The sequence below is a fragment of the Equus asinus genome, chromosome 4 (assembly GCF_041296235.1).
Source record: "Equus asinus isolate D_3611 breed Donkey chromosome 4, EquAss-T2T_v2, whole genome shotgun sequence".
NCBI classification, from domain to species: domain Eukaryota; kingdom Metazoa; phylum Chordata; class Mammalia; order Perissodactyla; family Equidae; genus Equus; species Equus asinus.
In genome coordinates, this window is record NC_091793.1 from 71581330 (window position 1) to 71606231 (window position 24902).

The 24902-nt window shown below is 40.4% G+C and overlaps 1 protein-coding gene across 1 annotated transcript in view; it reads left to right on the top strand.

The window, feature by feature from the left end:
* The window catches only part of C4H2orf76 (chromosome 4 C2orf76 homolog), a 128920-nt gene that overhangs the window by 85413 nt on the left and 18605 nt on the right, over nucleotides 1-24902 (top strand). The window lies entirely within an intron of this gene.

Genomic DNA, 24902 nt, shown 5'->3' on the forward strand with positions numbered 1-24902 from the left:
CTTTGGGTCCTCACCATGTCCTGGCCAGTCTATTACAGTAATTATTACATGCTGTGGCCTTGCTTTTTATATGTTGATCTTCCCCACAAGATGGGGCTCTGCCCGAGTGTGGGGAACGGGTCTTATTCACTGTTGCAGCTCCACTGCCCGGCACATAGCAGGATTTAATAAGTGTATAGATCGATTTATTTATGTAGGAATGAATGGATTCACTTTCCCTAGTCATCATATACTCTTCTAAAAGTCACTAGACTTTCTGGAACTTATATTACAGAATTCACATACCAGCAGTAATATCCAGATAACTCAGCCTATGCCAAAATTGCCTTGGAGATTATCTGTGCCTCCCAGCTAGGACCACAATTTCTGCTTCTTTTATATTCTCTCCATGCCCTGATGCAGCATGGGATGGGCACTACCTATTTAAAATGTATTTGTTGATTTCAGGTGGCGAGGTGTTGGGGGTGGGATACGAAAGGCAGAAAATGTGGTCCCGCAACTGAGGCCCTGCCAGAGAAAAAGGGAGCTAGGACAGATCCGGGGGAGAAAAAGCCCCACTAAAACCAACTGTCAAGACTTTCCTCCAAAGTCCCCAAAGATGTCTGCACACATCCTCGGAGCAGCCCTTCCGAGCCACGTGACCCTGAAGGTCTTCCTTCACCGTGTGATTTGTTGCAGGAGAAATAAGGGAGGCATTTCGAAGCAGTGAAGGTCACTTTGTTCTGAGACTACGGCACTCTATCATGTTAAGTAAAATGTCAGTTGATAGTTATTGTGTCATTCTTCTCAAATGATTTTATGCACAGTAGATAATTTTATTATATATATGTATATAGAGAGGAGTTGGATTTGATTAAATTACTGATTTTTAAGAAATTGGTAAGAACATGAAAACAAATGTGTATCCTTTGTTTAAGGAAACCTGAGGAGGGAATTCTAAGATAGCGATGGTTGGCCAGGACAGTGGTGGGCTTTTTCCTGTGAACGCCCTTGTCTGATCTTCTGCACGAGCCTGGGACATAGATATCGTGTCCTCTCCTTATGGATGAGTAAACCAAAGCTCCGACACATTAATTTGCCTGAGGTCTCTACAGCCAATGTTGCAGAGTGTAGGCTCCAAACTTTAGAGGTCGTTCACATTATGCTACCTATAGATATTCAAATCTAAATTCATTCACGTGAAATTCGGGGTTAAATCCGTTAGAAATTTGTCAACCATGAGTTTCTGTTGGCAATACCCACAGTATATCGATTCCTTTTTATTTTTTATCTATGTACATGTATTTAAGTTTTAAACCTGAAAAATATTTTCGCTGCTAGATTGGGGGGATAAAAGGATGCACAGTATAGAAAATAAACACAGGCTGATGTACCTCAGTATTTCCACGTAGGAACAGCATGAGGACACCTGGAATAGTATTTCAGGTGCAGGTAATTTGACAATGTATACCTAAGTCGATATTACACAAACCCAATGACCCATCGAGGCCTCTTTGGGTATTCTGGGGGCACAGTGACATACTATTTAAGAGCAGAGGCTCTGGGGTCCATATGACTGTGGCCAGTTTACTTTGAGCCCCATTTCTCTCATCTGTAAAATTAGGCTAATAGTGTCTACCGCATGGTATTGATTAAATATCAGGATGTGTGTCAAGTGCTTAGCACACTGCCTGTCCACCGTATGGCTCAGTGAGGGGCAGGTGGCTCTCGTCAGTGGCTGGATACACACACTCCTTGGCATCAGTTAGCAAGGTGCACTCTCCTTGTTAGGAAGATTGAGAGGACGCCAAGAAACTGAAGTTGGCTGCTGGCTGATCATGGAAGGCTTCTGGGAACCCTAGTGTTTGGAAGGAAAAAAGACGGGGCTTAGAGCAGGCATGAGCATGATGTCTGAAACCATTTTCACGTCATGGGTGAGCGCAACGAAAAGCTGGATCCTACCAAGAGGCCAACGCCGAGTGTCTTGGTTGTGCTCCCGAATGTCTGGTCATTTCATCACACAGTCGAATAGGGCTGTATTCTGGACTTTCTGTGCAGTCTCAGAGTCCAAGATTCAGTCCTATCATCAAAGCCCAATTTCTGATTTTGGGATTTGATAATGGGCGCCTAGAAGTGGAAAAATCCTCCGATCTCAGTCTTTACATTTAATTTAAATTTAAATAAAATTTTAAGTTTTATATTGTAAAATAGAAATGGGACAAGGAGAAGAGAAAGGGGAGAAATAGGAGCTGATGGGAGGAGTGCAAGAAGGACCGAGGGAGGAGGAAGTCAGAACCAATGCACACCCTGGGTTGGATGCCCAGGAGTGTCGGGAGAGGGCTTGCAGCACTGGGGGGCAAGCACGTTACATGAACCAAAGACCCAGAGGGCAGGGAGGATACCAATAGAGGCTGCGGGGTGTGGAGCCCCTGCGCACCCCCTGGTCCCCCTTGCCCCTGCCCTTGGTGCCACCACTGGCATCCAGCCTGAAGTCTTGAGGGAGATGTCGTCAGCATCTCTCAGGGATCCTGGGCCTCCTGCCAAGGGCCCGGTAGAGAGATTTCCCCAGTTGAGAGGGGGCCTACCCGAACCACGCTCCACCTCAAATGGCCCAGTTAATTATTCCTGACACTCACCTAAGGTGTTCAGCTTTCACGGCTCCTCCACAAGGAGAGAACCTCGGAAATGGACTCTCTTTCGGAGGGACTTAGAAGAATTCTCCCAAGGGCAAGAATGTGGTTTCCTATCTCAGCCCTGAGGTTTTAAAAGAGTGAAATGAGAGTGTTTTGTGATTCTGGGCTTCATGCTTTCACCCTATTCCCCATTTCATCACACCCCTCAGTGCTATGAAATTTGGATTATTTTTTAATCTTCCCTTCCCATTTTTGTTGTTCTGGTATTGAACTGATTATGCAGAACTGTGTGTTGATGTCACTGTGGCACCTTTCCTCCAGGGACGGAGCTGTGCTTTCTGAATATCCCCCTGTATCCTCTCCTGGAGGGAGGCTGCACCAGGGTGCTCACCCCATCCATCAGGGCCTGCCAGGACTGACACTTTACAGCCGGTGGTAACCTGGGCCACCCAGAACAGGAGGTTTCGAGGTGCCAAGATCTCAAATCCATTGCCCACTCCTCTAGCCATCCGTCTAGGTGACACGGGTAGTTAAAAGAATAAATACATGAAGATGAAGCCAGCTCTGCCTGCGAAAGAGAATAGAAGGCAAGTTGGCTGCAGGCTGTCACCTGGAATCACCTACTGGGATGTGCTGAGTCACCCCGAGACAAAGGACAGAGAGGAGGCTTGGTGAGTGACAGGCCCCCCTGCAGTGCCATGTACAACAAAGAAGCTTCAATTCAAAGTGAAAACAGATTCTCTGCACCAGAGCCAACCTCTCAGTGTAAGATATTTCGCTCTCCACTCAGGGATGTTTGTGATAAATAGATCGACCCAGGAATGCCTCCTTCCATTTTTCATTTATAACTTCAACTCTGGACACCTCACTTTCCCAAGTTTTTACATCATCATGGCCTTTCCAGAACTTTCCAGAGCATGTACAGTTTATTCCTAGTGTATCTGGGGAAGACTTCTGTGGTAGCACAGTAAGAAAGTTACTTGTTTCCCTTCTCTTCCCGATCTGCTGTTTCAGTGGAGGAGGAGACCTCGGTTTGGTGTTAACACATCCTTATGATTTCCTCAGCCTCATTCCCTCCTGTCTATTACATATATATATATATATATATATATATATTTTTTTTTTTTTTTTTTTTGGTGAGGAAGATTGGCCCTGAGCTAACATCTGTGCCGATCTTCCTCTATTTTTTATATGTGGGATGCCGCCAGAGCATGGGTCGATGAGCAGTGTATAGGTCTGCACCTGGAATCCCGAACTGGGGAACCCCAGGCCACAGAAGCAGAGGTCGCAAATTTAACCCGTACACCACTGGGCCAGCCCCTGTTCTGTATTTTTAAAGACAGACCAGGGCCACTCCACTAAGCATTTGAGCAGGTAAACATGTAGCTAGAATTTAATAACACTATTTTGTTTTTATTTATTTTAAGGTTTTATTTGTTTTAAGGCTTTATGACAAGTAATACCGGTTTTCCATTAACGTTAGAGGTGCTTATTTAGCAAACACTTAACATAGCACTTACTCTGTGGAAGGCCTGTTTCAAACGCATCACAAAGAGAAAGTCCTAGGATTCTCATAACATAATCATAAACCTCTGTGATAACAACTATAATCACCCTCGTTTTATAGATGGGGAAACCGAGGCACGAGTGGGTTAAATGAGGTTAGGAAGTGGCAGAAGCAGCGGTTGAAACTGGGGCAGCTTGGCTCCAGCCTTTGTGTTCTTAACCTCTGTGCCGTGCTGCCTCTCCAGAAGGAACACTTGAAAAATGAACGTATTCAAGGAAAGAAGTGAGTTGTTTAAAGAAAACATTGATATAAGAAAAATAGGGTTCACACACTGTTGGAAACAGCAGAAATTGTGAAGGTGAGCTAAAAGGAGTGCAGCTGGTGGCTACCCTGGCCTGCAGAATGAAGAAGGGGCAGCGGGTTAAACAGGACCCCAGACACAGTACACCCCACCCAAAGGGTCCCGGAGCTGCAGATGGAAGTTCTTGCAGGTTGATTCTGTACTAGAGACACCTTGCGGGAGGAACATGTTTGTAGTAATATGGACGTGCACGCCCCGCACGCTGCTGTTTTTCCTGTCCCGGATTGAGACACAGCGTTATCTTTACCGTTCCTTATCTTCTGTAACGTGTATTGTCTCTTTTAATTTTCACGACAGCCCATGGAGTGGTTTTCATCCCCACTCCCCAGGATAAGCTGGGGAATTTGTCCGGGCCCCTCCCAGGGTGACAGGGCGGAGCTATGCCGGGAGCTCAGCCCAGGCTGCTCCTGAAACCCAGCAAGTCTTAAACCAAGGCGGTACTGTCAGTGACTTGTTGAAAAGTGAGCTCAGTCTTCTCGCATTCTCTTCCAAAAAAGAAAATGTTGGGTCCAAACGGGACTCTGGGCCACGATTCCGAGACTCTTGGATTTAAATAATAAATAATTTAAATTTTAGAGGTTGATTTGGATTTGCCAGCTCTTTATGTCACCAAGGAAGGACATTAAAAACAAATCCATACTTCCCTAAATAGCAACAAAGTCCATGTATCTGCGTGTGTGCGTGTGCAAACGTGTGTGTGTGGGCATGTATGTATGTATATGTATCCTATGTGCATTTTTTTTCTTTTGGGGGAAGTTTAGCCCTGAGCTAACATCTGCCGCCAATCTTCCTCTTTTTGCTGAGGAAGACTGGCCCTCAGCTAACATCCATGCCCATCTTCCTCTACTTTATATGTGGGACACCTACCACAGGATGGCATGCCAAGCGGTGCCATGTCTACACACAGGATACGAACCAGCGAACCCTGGGCCACCAAAGAGAAACATGCAAAGTTAACCGCTGCACCACAGGGCTGGCCCCTGTATACTATACATTTTTAAAAACAAATGAAAACTTCTTCATGGAACCAAATTGGCAGTGTTGGGGAGCCACTGTCTGGAGTGCCTGTCTGCTATTTCTGCCGTCTCCTGTTGGCTGCTTAATTATCTTAATTTTAAAATTATCTCCTTCAAGTGTTACCAAGAAGGTATCTCCCAGTTATCCTGAAACTGACTCTTCTGATTGTGGACTGTCCTAGCTCTTACTTTCTGCAGGTTTTTAAAAAGCTCCTTCACATCCAGCACCATCTCCAGTGACACAATAAGTCCTAGGAGGCTGTGAGCTACAGGAGGGCGGCTGCAGTGTCTGTCTTGTTCCCTGCCCTGTCCTGGAACCTAGCACAGTGCTGGCATATAGTAGACACACAGTAACTGTTTGTTGAGTGACTGAATGAATGAACGAATGGCTGATGAAAGGGAGAATTACATTTTGAATTCTTTGTGTGGAGATCTGAATAACTCAACATATGACATATTTGTAAATTACGGTGCATAATAATGAGAGGTACACTGTTAACCCACCAAACAACTTAAGAAAAAAGCCTGAGTGTGCCTCCGCTCTCATTCTCCTTGCTTTCCTCAAAATAAAAACCATCCTGAATTTTGGGTTTATCATTCCCTTGCTTTTTAAATGTGTAGTTTTAAAAATCACGTATGTACGTATTCCGTGCTAAATTTTGTGTTTACCACCCTTGCTTTCTTAAAGTAGTTTTTAAAATCACATATGTATGTATCTCTAAACACTGTATTGTTTGGTTTTTGCCTGGTTTCTGAAGTTTATAAAAATGTACCATACAGCTTATTATTTTTTCCTACTTGCTTTTTTCGCTCCATATTATGTTTCTAGATTTTACTGGAACAAGACGTGGTTTATTTTCCTTGCTGACTAATAAATAGGCCATCATCTGAACAGTACAAGTTATTCATGCTTTTTCCTGTCAATGGGATTTGGGTTGTTTCCACTTTGGGGCAATTATGAACAATCCTGCTATGAACATTCTTTTTAAAAACAATTTTAGTTGTTAAAGTAACATCAGATACACACATACACACTTGCACACGTATATATAGCATAAGAAAAAATGAAAAGTTAATGAATTAAAAAGTGAACACCTTTAAACACCCCATGGAAAGGAGACCAGCTCTGACCCCGTCCGCCCGCCACGCTGCCTTTCCGGAGCACATCACCCGCCTCCTCCAGCCTGACTTCCGTCTGATCGCCTCTTTTACTTTCCTTTGCGTAGTATCACCAATTCCAAAACTACCACTCAGCTGTGCCTGTCTTTCACATCTCCTTTCATCTGTAGGCTCCCACTCCACCTCCCCTCCTTCCTCCCGCCATTTTGAAATATTAGGCGACAGTTTGCACCTGTGCGTTTCCCTGACCTGCTTTTATTGTCTGCAGGGATGTTACTCTCCTTACTTTTTCCTTGAATAACGGTGTGGGATTTGACTTCAATCCTTTTCTGTTACTTATGTGTACATGAGATTAGATTTCCGGGACTTTCACACAGGAGGTCTAACTGAAGAGTGGTTATGATGTCACAACTTCACAGCGCCCTCTCTGCTGTTTTTGTTAAGTAGTAAAGAACTATGGCACCTCACTTAGACATCTTCTGACTCCGTTCTGTACTTTTATGGGGAGCCTCTTTTTTTCTTTTCTCTCTTTTCCTGACCTGCTCCATTTGTATTCTCTTCCAGCAGTTACTCCTCAGTTGGGGTTCGTCCTGGATGGGAGCCTGGGCTGGTCAGTTCTGAGGGTTTCCTAGGCCGGGTCCGCCCCTTGTCCCCAGCTGCTGGCGGAGTACGCAGATCCCTCCTGGCGACGGGCGCCCTTCTCCGCTTGGCCCGCTGGCTTTTCCGTGACTCACTGTCGTTATCTGGGGTCCTTAGGTTTGTGAGGAGGGCCATTACTCCCTCCAGCTTCCTCTGACACAGCGGCGGCGGCTGCAGGTCTCGTGGGTGTGTCTCCATCCACTGGGGTTTCAGGGTTTGTGGGATCTTGTCATCTAGTTTGTCGCAGTCATTGCCCGTGGGGTTTTAGTTTGCAATCCTGGCTGCTGTGTGTATCCTTCTGCGGGATTTCGAGAGATTAAACAGTTACACCAGCACGACTGCTGCTCCCCAGAATCCCCATGAATATGGTTATCCACGTTTACTGTGGTACACCTACAAGAATTTTTCTAAGTGTACTGAAGGGAGAAATTACAGGTTCTCAGGGCAAATATCTGACATGACAAGATAGTGCTAAGTTGTTTTCTAAAGATGTTGTATGGGGGCTGCCCGCGGCCAAGTGGTTAAGTTTGCACGCTCCGCTTTGGCAGCCCAGGGTCTCGCCAGTTCGGATCCTGGGCATGCGCATGGCACCACTCATCGAGCCATGCTGAGGTGGCGTCCCACATGGCACAACCAGAGGCACTCACAACCAGAATATACAACTGTGTACTGGGGGGCTTTGGGGAGAAGAAAAAAAAAGGAAACACTTGTTAGCTCAGGTGCCAATCTTTAAAAAAAATAAATAAAGATGGATCAATTTATGCTGTCAGCAGCAGAATACAGAAGTCCCCATTGATCCGGATGCTTGCCAATATTTGGTATTGTCTGACTTCTTGATTTTCCCTATCTGCTAGATGGAAATAGTTATCTTTTTGTTGTCTTCATTTGAGTTTCGCTGAACCCTAATGAGGTCAAACACCTTTTCATAGGTTTATTTTTTCCCTATATAGTCTATTCTATGAATTGCCTCTTCATGTCTTTTGTCCAGGGTTCCTTTGGGTTGTCATTTTTTTTAAATTGATTTTAGTTCTTGCAAAGTATATTTTCTGTTTTTATTTTACATTATTTATGGTGGATTTTGATGAACAGTTCTTAATATTTTTACTGAGGTAGAATTCATACAATTTGAAATTCACCATTTTAACATGTCCAATTCAGTGGCTTTAGAACTTTTACTATAGTTGAATATATCATTGTTTTCTATTATGCTTAGTGCCTTTTGTGTCTTGTTAAAGAATCTTTCTCTGCCTCTGTCATAAACATGTTCTATATTTTCTCCTATAAGTATTAAAATTTTACCTTTGAAAATTGAGTCTTTATCTGGAATTATGTTTAGTAACTGGTGTGGGTGGGATTCAGTTTTTCCCCATATGTTTAACCAATTATCCAGGCACCATTTATTGATTATTACCTCCTTTTTCCCAGTAATCTGCAATGCCACTTCTGTCATGTCATATTTCATTGACTCAAAGAAGCCATCTGTGTAAGATGTAACTTTATTTTGGTGCAGCTAAAAGAGAAAAATTACTGTCGATTAAAAGATGACATAATGCTTTCTTATCACTTAACATGTTAATTTTATATTTAATTGAAAAGTATTTTCATCATATATCACTCTTATAAATCCACATAAGGAAAATATATGTGAATTAAATTGGTTAAGTTGTTCCTGAAATTTCTTCACATTCACTTCTGCATCACTTCCTTTTAATTGGGATATAATTCCCATACTATAAAATTTACCCCTTAATGAGTACAATCCAGTGGTCTTTAGCACATTACAGGGTTGTGTGACTATCACTAATGTCCAATTCCAGAACATTTTCATCACCCTGAAAAGAAACCTTGTACCTATTAGCAGTCATTCCTTGTTCCCACTCCCCTCAGCCCATGACAGCCACTAATTTGCTTTCTGTCTATGGGTTTGCCTACTCTGGACATTTAATATAAGAGGAATCATACAATATGAGGCCTTTTGCATCTGGATTCTTTCACTTAGCATAATGTTTTTAAGGTTCATCCATGTTGTAACATGTATCAGTACTTCATTCCTTTTCATGGCTGAATAATATTCCATTGTGTGGATATACCACATTTTGTTTATTCACTTATCAGTTGATGGACATTTTGGGTGATTTCTACTTTTTTGCTATTATGAATAATGCTGCTATGAATATTCATATACCAATTTTTGTATAAACATATGTTTTCAATTCTGTTGGGTATATACCTAGGAGTAGAATTGCTGGGCCATATGGTAACTCTGTGTTGAACTTTTTGAGGTATCACCAAACTGTTTTCCAAAGTGGCTGCCACATTTTACATTCCAGCAATGTATGAGGGTTCCAATTTCTTCATCTTCACCAACAAAGATGTTGTGTTCATTTGATTGTAGCCATCCTAATGGGTGTGAAATGGTATCTCATTTTGATTTTGATTTGCTTTTCTGCAATAACTAATGATGTTGAGCATCTTTTCATGTGCTTCTTGGCTATTTGCATATCTTCTTTGGATAAATGTCTATTCGGATCCTTTTCCCATTAAAAAAAATTGGGTTGTCTTTTTATTGTTGAGTCATAAGAGTTCTCTATATATTCTGGATACAAGTTCAGATAAATGAGTTGCAAATACGTTCTCCCATTCTGTGCATTGTCTTTTCACTTCTTGGTGGTGTCCTTTGAAGCAGAAAACCTTTTAATTTTGATGAATTTCAATTAGTCTATTTTGTCTTTTTGTGCTTGTGCTTTACACGCCATATCTAAGAAACCATTGCCTAATTCACGGTCAGGAAGATTCACATCCATGTTTTGTTCTAATAGTTTTATAGTTTTAGCTCTTACATTTAGGTCTTTGATCCATTTGAGTGAGTTTTTATATATGGTGTGAGTTAGAGGTCCCACTTTTTTCTTTTGCATGTGGATATGTGGACATCCAGTCCCAGCACCATTTGTTGAAAAGACTATTCTTTTGCCATTCAGTGGGCACCCTTGTTGAAAATCAATTGACCATACGTGTATGGGTTTATTTCTGGACTCTACATTCTATTTCATTGATCTGTGTGTCTATCCTTAGGCCAGTCTTGTTTACTATAGCTTTGTAGTAAGATTTGAAATTGGGAAGTGTCAGTCCTTCAACTTTGTTCTTTTTCAAAACTGTTTTGGCTATTCCGTGTCCTTTGCGTTTCCATATGAATTTTAGCATATGCTTGTCAATTTCTTTTAAAAAAAAAGGCCAGATAGAATATTGATAGAGATTGCACTGAATCTGTAGATTAATTTTAGGAATATTGCCATCTTAAGAATATTAAGTCTTCCATCCATGAAGATGTGGCTTCTTTGGGTCTTCTTTCATTTCTTTCAATGACGTTTTATAGTTTTCAGTGTATTTCAGTGTACTCACACCTTTTTGATAAATTTATTCTTAAGTATTTTAACCTTTTTGATAGTATTATTAATGGAATTCTTTTAATTTTATTTTTGTATTGTATTTTAATTTCATTTTTGTATTGTTTATTGCTGGGATATAGAAGTACAACTGATTTTTAGATATTGATCTTGTATCCTGTAACCTTGCTGAATTCATTTACCAGCTCTAATTTTTCAGTGGGTTCCTTAGGATTTTCTATATACAAGATCATGTCATCTGTAAACAGAGATAGTTTCACTTCTTCCTTTCCAATCTGGATGCTTTTTATTTCTGTTCTTGCCTAATTGACCCGCATAGAACTCCAGTACAGCGTCGGTGAGAGCAGACATCCTTGTCTTCCTCCTGATCTTGGGAGAGAAGCACCCAGTCTTTCACCATTAATTATGTTAGCTTTGGGTTTTCAGAGATGCCCTTTATCAGGTTGAGGAAGTTCTCTTCTATTCCTAATTTTTAGTGTGTGTTTATCATGAAAGGGTGTTTAGTTTTTTTTTTTTTTTTTAAGATCGGCACCTGAGCTAACAGCTGTTGTCAATCTTTTTTTTTTTTTTCCTGCTTTTTTCTCACCAAATCCCCCCCCCCCCCAGTACATAGTTGCATATTTTAGTTGTGGGTCCTTCTAGTCATGGCATGTGGGACGCCACCTCAGTGTGACCTGACGAGCGGTACCACTTCCGCGCCCAGGATCCGAACCGGTGAAACCCTCAGCTGCCAAAGTGGAGCTCGCGAACTTAACCACTTGGCCATGGGGCCGGTCCCCAGGGTATCGGGTTTTGCCATATGCTTTTTTTTTGCATCTAGTGAGATAATTATGTGATTTTTCTCTCTCTCTCTTCTTTTTAGATTAGACAAAAGAGGAATTTATTGGAAGGATATAGAGGTGTGTCATATAGTCAAACCCTGGGAGGTTCAGAGGAGCAGCTGGGACTTAGGAAAAGTCCAATGAAGGACTTGAAAACCACTGGAATTCTCACCATCCTTTTCTCTGTTTCTGTCTGTATATCTTTCACTGCACATGCACCAGAGAAGGACCAACTCTGCCCTCTCTAAAATTCAAAAACTCTGGGGAAAGGTCATTGGCTGGCCATCTGGATCAGATCCCATCCTAGACCAGTCAGCTGTGGCCAGAAAGGTGGGGTCTATAAGCACATGGCAGCTTCCATGACCCCACATGGCTGGAGGGTGGCAGAGGAGGAGCATTTTATAAAAGAAAGGGGGTTACTACTCCCAGAAGAATGCAGGGTGCTGGGCAGACACAGGAGAGCCTTCCTCCTCAAGCTGAAATTCTGGCGGCTAAGACCAGTATAGGGGTCTCCAGGGGCAAGCAGGGCAAGATGTTACTCAAGGCCAGAGGGTCAGGATGAAAGAGAAAAATAAGTTTCAAGATGAAACCAGGGGCCAATCTGCTTTAACTGTACTCAGTTAGTTGTCTGGTTGCAAAAGCAGGTAGATAATGCATTACTAAAGCCGACCCTACAGAGAACATCTCTGACGCTTGGTCACCACGGTTACAGGTGCTTACGTTTTTCAGGAACTGAGAGCGGACTCCTTGTCCAGTTCAGGCTAGTTAAGACCACTGACTCATCAACTGAGCCTGCATGGATGACCAATAGGTGACCCTTTGACATCAGGGGGCCAAAAACTCCACCCTAAGATCATGCTAACGTCACCATTTTGTGAACGTGTCCTATGAAAAGCCATGGAGCTTGACTACACTTGTGCTGATCATCAATCACCTGACTTCTCCTCACCTCCAATCATCTATCCCCACTCTTCAGACATTCCTGCTCCCTTATCCAATAAATATCCCCAATCCCCATTTTCAGAGAGGCAGATCTGAGATTTGTTCTCCTGTCTCTTCACCTAGCTGCCTTGTGAATAAACCCTTTCTCTGACACAAACTCGTTGTCTTAGTGATCGTGCAGCAGAAAAAACGAACCTGGTTTGGTAACAAGGAGAACTTTCAAGAAGTTGGCTGCCTGGCCACAAAAGGATACCACTGAGCAAATTGCTCCAAAAATTCTGTATACTTAACCATTTTTTCACCAATACATCTGAAAGTGTGCAATAAATTAATAGCTATGTAAAAGATTTTAATCTGCTTTGTGTATTTTATTTTTCCTCCTTTTACTAGGGCATGTTTTAGACTTTTACTTTGAGCTGGGAGGTGAAATAGTAGGGAGATTTGGGTAAGTAGGGAGGAGCCAGCTAGGCCCTCAGCTGCCAGCCATTTGAGTCCTGGGTCTTCCTTTTCTTTCCTTCCTTTTTTTTTTTTTTTTCAGTTGTACATCATTATAGAGTCTTGTGTAGATTACATCATGTTCACCACCCAAAGACTAATTACAATCCATTGCCATGAATGTGTGCCTAATCACCCCTTTTGCCTCCTCCCCCTTCCCTCCCCTCAGGTAACTACCAATCCAGTCTCTGTTGCTATGTGTTTGTTTGTCATTGCTTTTATCTTCTGCTTATGGGTGAGATCATACAGTATTTGACTTTCTCCCTCTGACTTATTTCACTCAGCATAATACCCTCAAGGTCCATCCATGTTGTCAAACATGGCCAGATTTCATCATTTCTTATGGCTGAGTAGTATTCCATTGTGTATATATACCACATCTCCTTTATTCATTCATACTCTGATGGACACCTAGGTTGCTTCCAAGTGTTGGCTATTGTCAATAATGCTGCAGTGAACATAGGGGTGCATATATATTTATGCATTCATGTTTTGATATTCTTTGGATAAATACCCAGCAGTGAAATAGCTGGATCGTATGGTAGTTCTATTCTTAATTTTTGAGGAATCTCCATACTGTTTTCCATAGTGTGACTGCAGCAGTTTGCACTCCCACCAGCAGTGTATGAGAGTTCCCGTCACTCCATATCCTTTCTAACACTTATTGTTTCCAGTCTTGTTAATTATAGCCATTCTGATGGGAGTGAGGTGATATCTCATTGTAGTTTTGATTTGCATTTCCCTGATAGTTAATGATGTTGAATGTCTTTTCATGTGCCTGTTGGTCATCTGTATATCTTCTTTGGTGAAATGTCTATTCAGATCTTTTGCCCATTTTTAAAATTGGGTTGTTAGGTTTTTTGTTGTTGAGATGTATGAGTTTTTTATATATTTTAGATATTAACCCTTTATCAGATATTTGCTTTGCAAATATCTTCTCCCAACTGTTAGGCTGTCTTTTTGTTTCATTGATGATTTCCTTGGCTGTGCAGAAGCTTGTTAGTTTGATGTAGTCCCATTTGTTTATTTTTTCTATTGTTTCTCTTGTCCACTAAGTCATGGTACTTGAAAATATGCTGCTAAGACCCATGTCAAAGAGCGTACTGCCTATGTTCCCTTCTAGAAGTTTCATGGTTTCAGGTCTTACATTTAAGTCTTTAATCCATTTTGAGTTAATTTTTGTGCATGGTGTAAGATAATTGTCTACGTTCATTCTTTTGCATGTGGCTGTCCAGTTTTCCCAACACCATTTTTTGAAGAGACTTTGCTTTCTCCGTTGTATGTTCTTGGCTCTCTTGTAAAAAGTTAGCTGTCCATAGATGTGTGGGTTTATTTCTGGGCTCTCTCAATTCTGTTCCATTGATCTGTGTGTCTGTTTTTGTGCTAGTACCATGCTGTTTTGGTTACTATAGCTTTGTACTATATTTTGAGATCAGGGATTGTGATACCTCCAGCTTTGTTCTTTTTTCTCAGGATTCCTTTGGCTATTTGGGGTCTTTTGTTGTTGCATATAAATTTTATGATTCTTTGTTCTATTTTTGTGAAAAATGTCATTGGAACTTTGATAGGGATTGCATTGAATATGTAGATTGCTTTAGGAAGTATGGACATTTTAACTATGTTAATTCTTCCAATCCAAGAGCACAGAATAGCTTTCCATTTCTGTGTGTCTTCTTCGTTTTATAGTTTTCAGTGTACAGGTTTTTCACCTCTTTAGTTAAGTTTATTTCTAGGTATTTTATTCTTTTTGTTGCAATTACAGTTGGAATTGTATTCTTAATTTCCCTTTCTGCTACTTCGTTGTTAATGTATAGAAACACAACTGATTTTTGTATGTTGATTTTGTATCCTGCAACTTTACTGTATTCATTTATTATTTCTAAAAGTTTTTTTGTGGATTCTCTGGGGTTTTCTCTATATAAAATCATGTCATCTGCAAATAGTGACAGTTTCATTTCTTGCTTTCCAATTTGGATCCCTTTTATTTCTTTTTCTTGTCTGATTGCCCTAGCTAGGACTTCCAATACTATGTTAAATAAGAGAGGTGACAGTGGGCATCCTTGTCTGGTTCATGTTCTTAGAGAGATAGCTGATTTTTGTCATTTATTCTATTAATATGGTGTATTGCATTGATTTATGCACTTGGTCATGATGTATAACATTTTTATATCTTACTGGATTCAATTTTCTAGTATTTTATTGAGGATTGTTTGTGTCTACATTCTTAAAAGATACTGGTCTGTAGTTTTCTTTCCTTGTGATGTCTTTGTCTGGTTTTGGTATCTGAGTATTACTGGCGGTATAGAATGAGTTAGGAAGTATATTAGTTTGCTAGGCTGCTGTAACAAAGTACTACAAACTGGGTGGTCTAAACAATAGAAATTTATTGTTTCATAGCCTCATTCTGGAGGCTAGAAGTCCAAAATCAAGGTGGCAGCAGGGCTGGTTCCTTCTGAGGGCTGTGAAGGGAAGATCTATTCTGGGCCTTTCTCCTGGGCTTGTAGCTGACCATCTACTCCCTCTGTCTCTTCACATCATCTTCCTTCTATGTGGTATCTGTGTCCCAATTTCTCCTTTTTATAAGGACACAAGTCATATTGGATTAGGGCTCACCCTAATGACCTTACTTTAACTTATTACCTCTGCAAAGACCCTGTTTCCAACTAAGGTCACATTCTGAGGTATTGAGGGGTTAGAACTTCAATATGTGATTTTGAGGGGGACACAATTCAACCCATAAAGGAAGTGTTCTCATATTTTCTATATCTTGGAAGAGTTTGTGCAAGATTATTAATTTTTCTTTAAACATTAGGTAGAATCCACTAGTGAAGACTCCTTGTCTGGGGCTTTTCTTCAGAGGAAGTTTTTTGATCACTAACTTAATCTTTTTATTTACTATAGGTCTGTTCAGATTTTCTGTTTCTTCTTGACTTGGTGTCAGTAGTTTGTGACTTTCTAGGAATTTTTCCTACAAGGCTATCTAATTTGTTGGCATACAATTGCTCATAGTATTCCCTTATAATTCCTTTTATTTCTGTATGGTCAGTAGTAATGTCCCCTCTTTCATTTCTGATTTTAGTAATTTAAGGCTTCTCTCTGGTTTTTGTAAATCAGTATAGGTTTCTCAATTTTGTTGATATTTTCAAAGAACCAACTTTTGGTTTTGTTGATTATCTCTATAGTTTTTCTATTCTCTACTTCATTTATTTTCACTCCAGTGTCTTATTTCCTTCCTTCTGCTTTTCTTGGGTTTTGTTTGCTCTTGCTTTTCTAGTTTCTTCAGGTCATTGATTTGAGATCTTTCTTCTTTTAAATATAAGTATTTACAGCTATAGTTTTCCTCTAAGCACTGCTTTAGCTGTATTCTATAAGCTTTGGTATGTTGTGTTTTTGTCATTCATCTCAAAATATTTTCTAATTTCCCTTGTTATTTCTTCTTTGACCCATTGATCTGTTGTTTAATTTCCACATATTTGTGAATTCCCAAAATTCATTTCTGTTATTGATTTCTAACTTCATTCCACTGTGGTTGGAGAACATACTTTGTATGATTTCAGTCTTTTAAAATTTATTGGAATTGGTTTTATAGCCTAGCGTATGGTCTATCTTGGAGAAGGTTCCATGTAAACGTGAGAGGAATGTGCTGTCTTTCTGTTGTTTGATGGAGTGTTCTAGAGATGTGTGTTAAGTCTAGTTGGTTTATCGTATTTTTCAAATCTTCAGTTTCCTTGTTGATCTTTTGTCACGTTTTTCTCCCCATCATTGAAAACGGACTATTGAAATCTCCAACTCTTATTGTTGAGTTGTCTGTTTCTCAGTTTAATTCTGACAGTTTTTATTTCATGTATTTTTGGAGTCTGTTGTTAGGTGCACAAACGTTTATAACTGTTACAGATTCTTTGATAGGTTGACACCTTTATTGTTATAAAAAGCTGTCTCCAGTAACAAATTTTGTCTTAACGTCTCTTTGTCTTTTATTATATAGTCATTCCAGTTCTCTTTTGGTTACTGTTTGCATAGTATATCTTTTCCCATCCTTTTACTTTCAACCTGTTTGTGACTTTGAATCTAAAGTGTGTCTCTTGCAGCCAACAGATAGTTGGGTCATGTAAAAACAAAATCCATTCTGCCAATCCTTACCTTTTAGTTGGAATGTTAAATCTTTTTACATTTAATGTAATTACTGATAAGGCAGGATTTATGTCTGCCATTTTGCTATTTGTCTTCTATATATCTTCTTTTTTGTTTCCCAATTTCTCCATTATTTCTTTCTTTTGTGTTAAATAGACATTTTCTAGTGTGCCATTTCAATTCCTTTGTCGTGTCTTTTCCTATATACTTTAAGTTATTTTCTTACTGGTTGTCTTGGGAATTGTAATTAACATATTTACCAACCACAATTTAGTTTGGGTTAATACCACCTTAATTTCAGTATTATATAAAACTTTACTCCTATATACTCCATTCTATCCTCCCTCCTTTGTACCATGTGTACCAATTACATCATTATATAGCGTGTGCCCATCAACACATATATAATCAACAAGATATATAATTATTGCTTTATGTGTTGTCTTTTAAATCAGACAGGAGAGTTACAAATAAAAAACACATTTATATATTTACCTCTGTAGTTACCTTTATTGATGTTATTTCTTCATGTAGATTTGAGTTGGTGTCTGGTGTCCTTGTAAGTGAGCTTGAGGAACTTCCTGTAGTATATCTCGGAGGGCAGGTCTGTAGTGATGAATTCTCTCAGTTTTTGTTCACCTGTGAATGTCTTCATACTTGGACATTTTTATAATGGGTATTTTGAAGTCTTTTTCTGTGAAATCTGATATCTGGTCATTTCCACAGGCAGTTTCTGTCACCTCTTTTTTTCCATGGTGTGTGGGTTCTATTTTCCTGTTACTTACATGCCTCATAAATTTTTTTATTAGAAACTGGACATTTTAGGGGCCAGCCCAGTGGTGTAGTGGTTAAGTTTGGTGCGCTCCACTTCAGTGGCCCAAGTTCGCGGGTTCAGATCCTGGCTGTGGACCTCCACCAGTCATCAAGCCATGCTGTGGCAGTGTCCCATATACAAAATAGGGGAGGATGGGCACAGATGTTAGCTCAGGGTCACTCTTCCTCATAAAAAGGAAGAAAGAAAAGAAACTGGACATTTTAGATAATAAATTGTAGTAACTCTGGGTACTGGCCCCACCCCCCACCAGGATTTCTTTTTGTTTGCTTGTTTGTTTTGTAGTGACTGGCAGATTCTTTCAGTGATGTGGATCCCCTCCCTCTCAGACAGTGTTACATCTCTGCTGTTGCTCCTCAAGGAAGCCCAATTTGGGTATGACAATTGGGATAACAACAGTATTGGCAGGGCTCTCTTTCTTTCTTGCCCTGACCACACCCAGCTGTTAAACTCACTAATTACCAGCTGATTGTTCTATTGTTTCCAGCAATGCCCTGGGGCATAAACCATTCAACAAACCAATCCAATCAGAGCCTAGCTCCTTTGAAGGAAGAGTTTCTGAGATCTCTGTTTGAGGATCTTCTGACCCCAAGAGGGTTCCTCCCAGCTGTTTTATTCCATGTTCTATTATGTAAACTAGCCGGCCTATAGTCTAGGCTGTGCTTTCTTAAAAATCCATGAATCTCCTCCCCGGTTGCCTTTCACCTGAACCTCCACAGTTCTTGACAGTGGCCTCAGGTTTAAACTTCTGCATGCTCTGTTGAAAATGAAGCCAGTTCCTTTGGGAAGAGATTAGGAACCATCTATTTTATAGCCTGTTCCTCTGCCCAGGCAAAATCCCTGAGCTAGGGCTCTAGAGCTTGGGGTGGGGACAATGACAAGCCTCTGTCTGAGTCACACCCTTGCTCTAGGAGCTGAGCAGTGGTGGCAGCAGCCTGAAGTCCCTTTGGCTTGCCTCTTCTGGCATGGAACCACCGCCTCATGGGCTGGGGAAGGGTGATTGGGGCGCCAGTATTCTCAGCATGCTGTACCCCCAGGGAGAGCCTCTATTTCAGAGGAGGGGGCTAAGCAGCAGAAGGGAGTCTCCCTTCCAACAACACTTGCTTGGAATCAGCTTCAGCAATAGGCAGCAGGAGGCAAGATGAGAAACGCTGAAATCCTGCTTCTCCCAGCAAGAAAGCCCTTCAGCTGGTACCTTGGGGAGGGGTAGCCCTGTGTTCTTGGCTGAAACAGTCTGGGTTCTTCACCTCACTGAGCTGGGAAGGGGAGGGAAGGAGTGGTCTTGGTTCAAATACCACACGCTCTTGCTTTTCTTACCAATTTGGGGGGGTAGATTTTCTTAAATCTGTGTTTCTTCATTTGCTATTTGCCTTTAGCACCATTTCTAGAGGCTTTAAATGTTTGTTTCAAAAATAATTCTCACCAGTTTCACTGGGGAGTAGGTCAGGGGAGCTCCTCACACTGTCATACTGGAAGTTGATCTCCTTCTTCTTCATCTTTCAAGAATAGTTTTGTTGGACATAGAATTCTTGGTTAACTGTCTTTACCCCTTAGCACTTTAAATACAACATCTTTCTGCCTTCTAGCCTCCATGGTTGTCTTAGTCAGCTCAGGCTTCCATAACAAATACCATAGACTGGGTGCCAGAAACAACAGAAATTTATTTTCTTATAATTCTAGAGGCTGGACCTTTGGCTTTGTCGATCCTCTCTACTGATCTTTGAGTCCTTTTCTTTTCTTTTTTGCTGAGGAAGATTTGCCCTGAGCTAACATCTGCTGCCAATCTTCCTTTTTCTGTATGTGAGCTGCCGCCACAGCATGGCCACTGACAGATGAGTGTTGTACGTCTGCGCCCAGGAACTGAACCAGGGCTGCTGAAGCAGAGTGCGCCAAACTTAACCACTAGGCCACTGGGGCTGGCCCCTGATCTTTGTTTTCTATTTCACTAGTTTCTGCTCTTACATTTAGTATATCTTTCTTTTTACTTTTTCTGGGTTAGATTCTTAGTGAATTAATTCCAGTTGAGACTACCGACTTCCTTCTAAGTAATATTTTTGCTGCATCCTCAAGTATTTAGATATGGAGATACTTCATTACCATTCAGTTTTAAATTTTTGAAAAATTTCTATTATAACATCCTCTTTGATTAACAATTTATTTAGAAATGTATATTTTAAATTTCAAAATGTATGAGCATTTAAAATATAGCCTTTTGTTCTTGATTTCTAACTTTTTTGCACCAAGTTTAGAGAATTTATCCCGTGTGATATTTATTCTTTGCAATTTGTTGAGATTTGCTCAGGTCTAATATTTTTTCAATTTGCTTTCTTGAGAAGAATATAATTTCCCTATTTCTTATGATATCAAGTTTGTTGTGTTATTACACACACACACACATAATTTTTTGTTTGCTGCAATCTCCCAGTATGATGATGGATTTGCCCACATTTCTTTCTTTTCTTTTGCTTTATGTATTTTGAAGCTATATTATTAAATGAATACGATTCTAGATATTTAAATCTTCCTTTTATTATTATATAGTGACTTATAATGTACTTTGTCATAAAGCATACTTTATAGACAATAATTTAGCACCTCAACTCTCATTTGGTTTGTTTTTGCCTAACACATCTTTTACTATACCTTTATTTTTAGTCTTCAGGTACGCCACTTATAAATAGCATATAACTATATTAAAAAATCCAGTCTGGCAATCTCTATCTTTTAACTCAAGAGTTTAATCCATTTGTATTTGTTGTGATTATTGATAAATGTGGATTTGTTTCTAACATCTACTGTTTGTTTTCAATTTGTCCTGCCATTCAATGCTGTTTTTCTCTTTTCTTGCTTTTCAAGAATTGCAATTTTTGTTTGGTTGCTTTCTTATTTCATTTTTCCCCTCCTAAGGATTTGGACGTTATATTTTTAGCTTTTTAGTGGTTTCCCTTGACATTTTTCCAGGCTTACTTAATTAAATCTAAATTAGTCCATAATTTATCCCTACCCCAGATACAAGAGTCTCAAAACATTTTAACTCTATCAACTTATATGCCATTTTTGTCCAATCTTCTAGTGTGTCATTTTAAAAAAAACATAAATAGGCATTATTATTTTTATTTATAGACAAGGTATGTTTAGATTTACCTACATGGTCACTATTTCTTTGCTCACCATTCCTTCTTGTTTTTTGGAACCCCCTCTGGGATGATTTTCCTTTTATCTGAAGTGTACTTTATAGAAGCTCTTTGGATAAGAACTATTGGTAAACTCTCTAAATTTTTGTATATTTGCAATATCCTTATTTTACTTTATTGAAAATTGGTTTTGCTGGATTTACAATTTTAAGCTAACAATTATTTCTGCTCTGCACTTTCAAGATATTAGACCAGTATTTTCTGATTTCCAGTGATATTGTTAGATCTGTTATAATTTCACAATTGTAGGTGATTTGCCATTTTTTCCTGGCTGCTTTTAAGAGCTTCTTAGTGTGTCTAAGTTTGGTTTTATTTTTTAAATTTGGTTTCCTGCTTGGTGTTATGCATTGCACTTTGTGCTTTTTTGGATTTCAGTTTTTCATTACTTTTGAAAAACCCTCAGCCTTTATCTCTTTAAAATTTGCCTTTATACAATTTTTTCTTTTTGGAACTCCAGTTATTTATATGTTAGACTTTTTCACTTTAACCTTTATCTCTTTTAACCTCTCTTTTATGTTTTATATCCAATTTTCTCTTGTTTTGCATTCTGGGTAATTTCTTCAGCTTCATTTTAGAATTCACTAATTTTCTCCAGTCTGCCGTTAAATCCTCAGATTAGGTTTGTTTCCAATAATTTTTCATTTCTGAAGGTTCTATTTTTTTATCATGCCTGATCCTTTCATAGTGTCTTATTGCTGACTTATTTTGTAATTCTTTAGATCCAGTATATCATTCTGCGTTTGATAATTCTATTAAGTCTTAGGAGTCGTGTTTGTGCTGATTCTCACCTATGGTTTGTTGACCCTAGCTACTGAGCTTCTATTTGGGTTGATCTGAATGGAGGTTGCTTTTCTCCAGAAAGAACTTGACTTTGCTTTTGCTGGGAACCCAGGAGAGCATTGTTTTGCTTGTTTGTTTTTGTGTGCATGTGTGCTCCCATTTATTTTCTGCCCTGGTGATTTCCCTTACCTCCTGAGAGCTCAGCAGTGCATTAAAAAGTATGTCTTTTGTCCAGGAACTATTTGCTTTGTAGCACGAAGGCTCTTCAGGAAGTGAAACCCCTAATGAATTCTCTAGTTAGGGAATAGCTTTAAGTGCTGGGTAAAATTAGATTTTCAAGAGTAGGCTTTGCATATGATGGAAATTATAGAAATAAGCTAGGTTTCTGTTCCAATAAATGAAATCAACACTCACTAAACAAGGGGTTGATTATCCACTTTATGGGAGGATTGGCAGTGGAGGCCTTTTGGTTGCTAAGTGCATCAAAGGTTCAATTTGTGACTGTTCATTTCTGAACAGAGAAAACAAAAATGAAGCCAAAGCATTCTGAGTAACTATTAGAGATCAAACTGAACTAAGATAAACTATCTGGAATTATTACAGAAACTGGTGGGGGAAAACAGAATTTAACTGAACAAAAATTCCACTTTGCACATTTCCCAGGAAACAGAATTGGTATCTTTCACACTAGACAAAAAATGTTATAAACAAGTTTGTTGTTGTTGTTAACCTACCATGTGTCTCTGGTCAGTTCCCTTTTCACTTTCTCCAACCATTAGTTTTAACCTTTTCCTTTCTCTTCAACCCACAGAGCCAAACTTTCCTCCTTCTCTGTCACTCTCAGCAGACGCCATTGACCATTTTTTTTACAAAGGACGTAGACATCATCAGAAGAGAATTTCCACACCTCACATCACCAAAGCTAGACCTTCCCTTCACTGGCATCTACCCTTTTCTCCTAATTGTAAGACAAGCCGCCCCTCATCCTCACTAAACCACCTGCGCTCCTGGCCTCATCTCTTCCCATATCCTCTAGGACTCTGATTCCCATTCTCTCTCTCTCTCATTCTCTCGCCCCCTCCTTCCCACTGTCTTTCATCTTCAACCACTCCTGTTCATCTTGCTCTTTTCCAGAAACATCTAACGCACGTTCAGGGAAGAACCATGGAAAAAAATAACCAACTCTCCTTCTATCCTCTTATAGCTCTCTAGGTACCACCCCTCTCTCTCCACTTCACAGGCAATCTCAAGAGTTGTCCAGGATTAGTCTCCATTTCCTTACTTCTCACTCATTCCCAATCTTTATTTTATTCCCAACACTCCATTGAAATTCTCACCATAAAGTTTCCATATTTCCAAATCCAGTGGAAATTTATTGGTCTCCACCCTACTTGACTTCTCCACCGTATTCAACACTGTTTCAAACACACAGTGTGTGCATGCGTGCACACAAGCATGTGTATGAGCACACACACACACATTCTTTAGCCCTTATTTTTAAAATATGTCATAGAGGGTCAACGATGTTTAGTTGAATATCATTGCATTTGTCTTAAAACCAACTCATTTATTATAAGATTATTACTTATAATAATTACTATTCATTTTTAGAGTTATATATTTTTAGTGTAAATATCTTTATTTCTACTTTAAATTTCAATTAAGACCTTAAGTTGATTTTAAAAACTATATGCATAGGTAGATTTTATTATTTCTGAATTTCATTTTAGGTTAGTAAAAAGAGATTTTCAACATATTTGTTAGGAGAAGTTGGTGCTGGTCTGGTGGGACTGCGTTCTGCTCTACTGGCACCAACTCTCTCTGTGAGGAGACCAGGGATGCGCCCCAGTGCAAGGAGCCTCCGCCCTTCCAAGGGCCCACTTCGTTGCTTTTGGAAAAGAGTCAGCTTGTCAAAGAGCTGAATGATAATTCTTCTCTCTAACTAATACGAGTTATTTTGGTTGCTTCTTAGTTCTTATGTGAGCTACCCGAATAGTGGCTGTTTTTCAACTATTTTATGCTTCTTTTTAAACTTTACTCTCCCAGCGTTAGACGTAGGAGGACACCAAATAGAAAAACAAACCTCCAAGCACAAGGTTTTTTTCTGTTGAAAATCATCTGTAGTGAAGTTGTTTTCTGGCCATGGTTCCTTCTTTAGAAAATCCTTATCATGGGCTCAAAATGGCAAGGCCATCTTTTGGTTATTGTTCCCAAGAAATGGTTTTTAGCCACTAGACTTCCTTCTGCACATGGGTTTCTGGTTTTCTTCCCTACACAGTTAGACAATTCTGGTTGCTTCAGTGGAAGAGCTTGACCGCATGACAGTTGGGTGTTCTCTGAAGAGAGTTCCTGTTTCCTGATGGACTCAGGCCTGACATGCAGCACACCCCGGGGGCATCCTGTGTGGAGCACGGAGGGCAGGGCGGCGGCTCTGGTGAGCGTGAACTCCCTCTGCCTTTAAGAGAACAACGGGGTCGCAGCAGCATTGGCAGTATGCAGAGGCATCCCTCCCAGCACAGCCAGGGAACCAGGGTCGTGGGGAAGATGAATGGGGCAGAGACTGGCGTGGCTGCTTGTGGGCTGTGGACTACAGCACGGCAGAGACGAAGGAAGCCAGCTGAGAGCCCTTGTAACTCAGAGTGTCCGAGGATCAACACCTTCAGTGTCACCTGGGACCTTATTAGAAATGCACAGTCTCGGGCCTCACCTGGACCCGTGAACAAGATCCCTACGTGACTCCCTTGCACATAATAGTTTGAGAAGCCCTGCTGCTCTAACCTACACTCAGGGCTGCAACTTTCAGACCACAGCACTCCCTCCAGGAAGCCTTCCCCGCCCCTCCGTGGGCCTTGGGTGCTCCTTTCACATGCTCCTGCACTGTGCCACCTGGATCTCACCCATGTCCTTACTGGCCTATTGCTGTAGGTCTGTACGTCTGCCCCTCCTGTGAGCTGCGCTCTAGCCCAGATCATTCTGCGCTGGCCTTGCACGTTGCCTGACTCAACAAGCTCCAATCAGAAGGCCCATGGAGGCAGTGAAGGAATGGGTG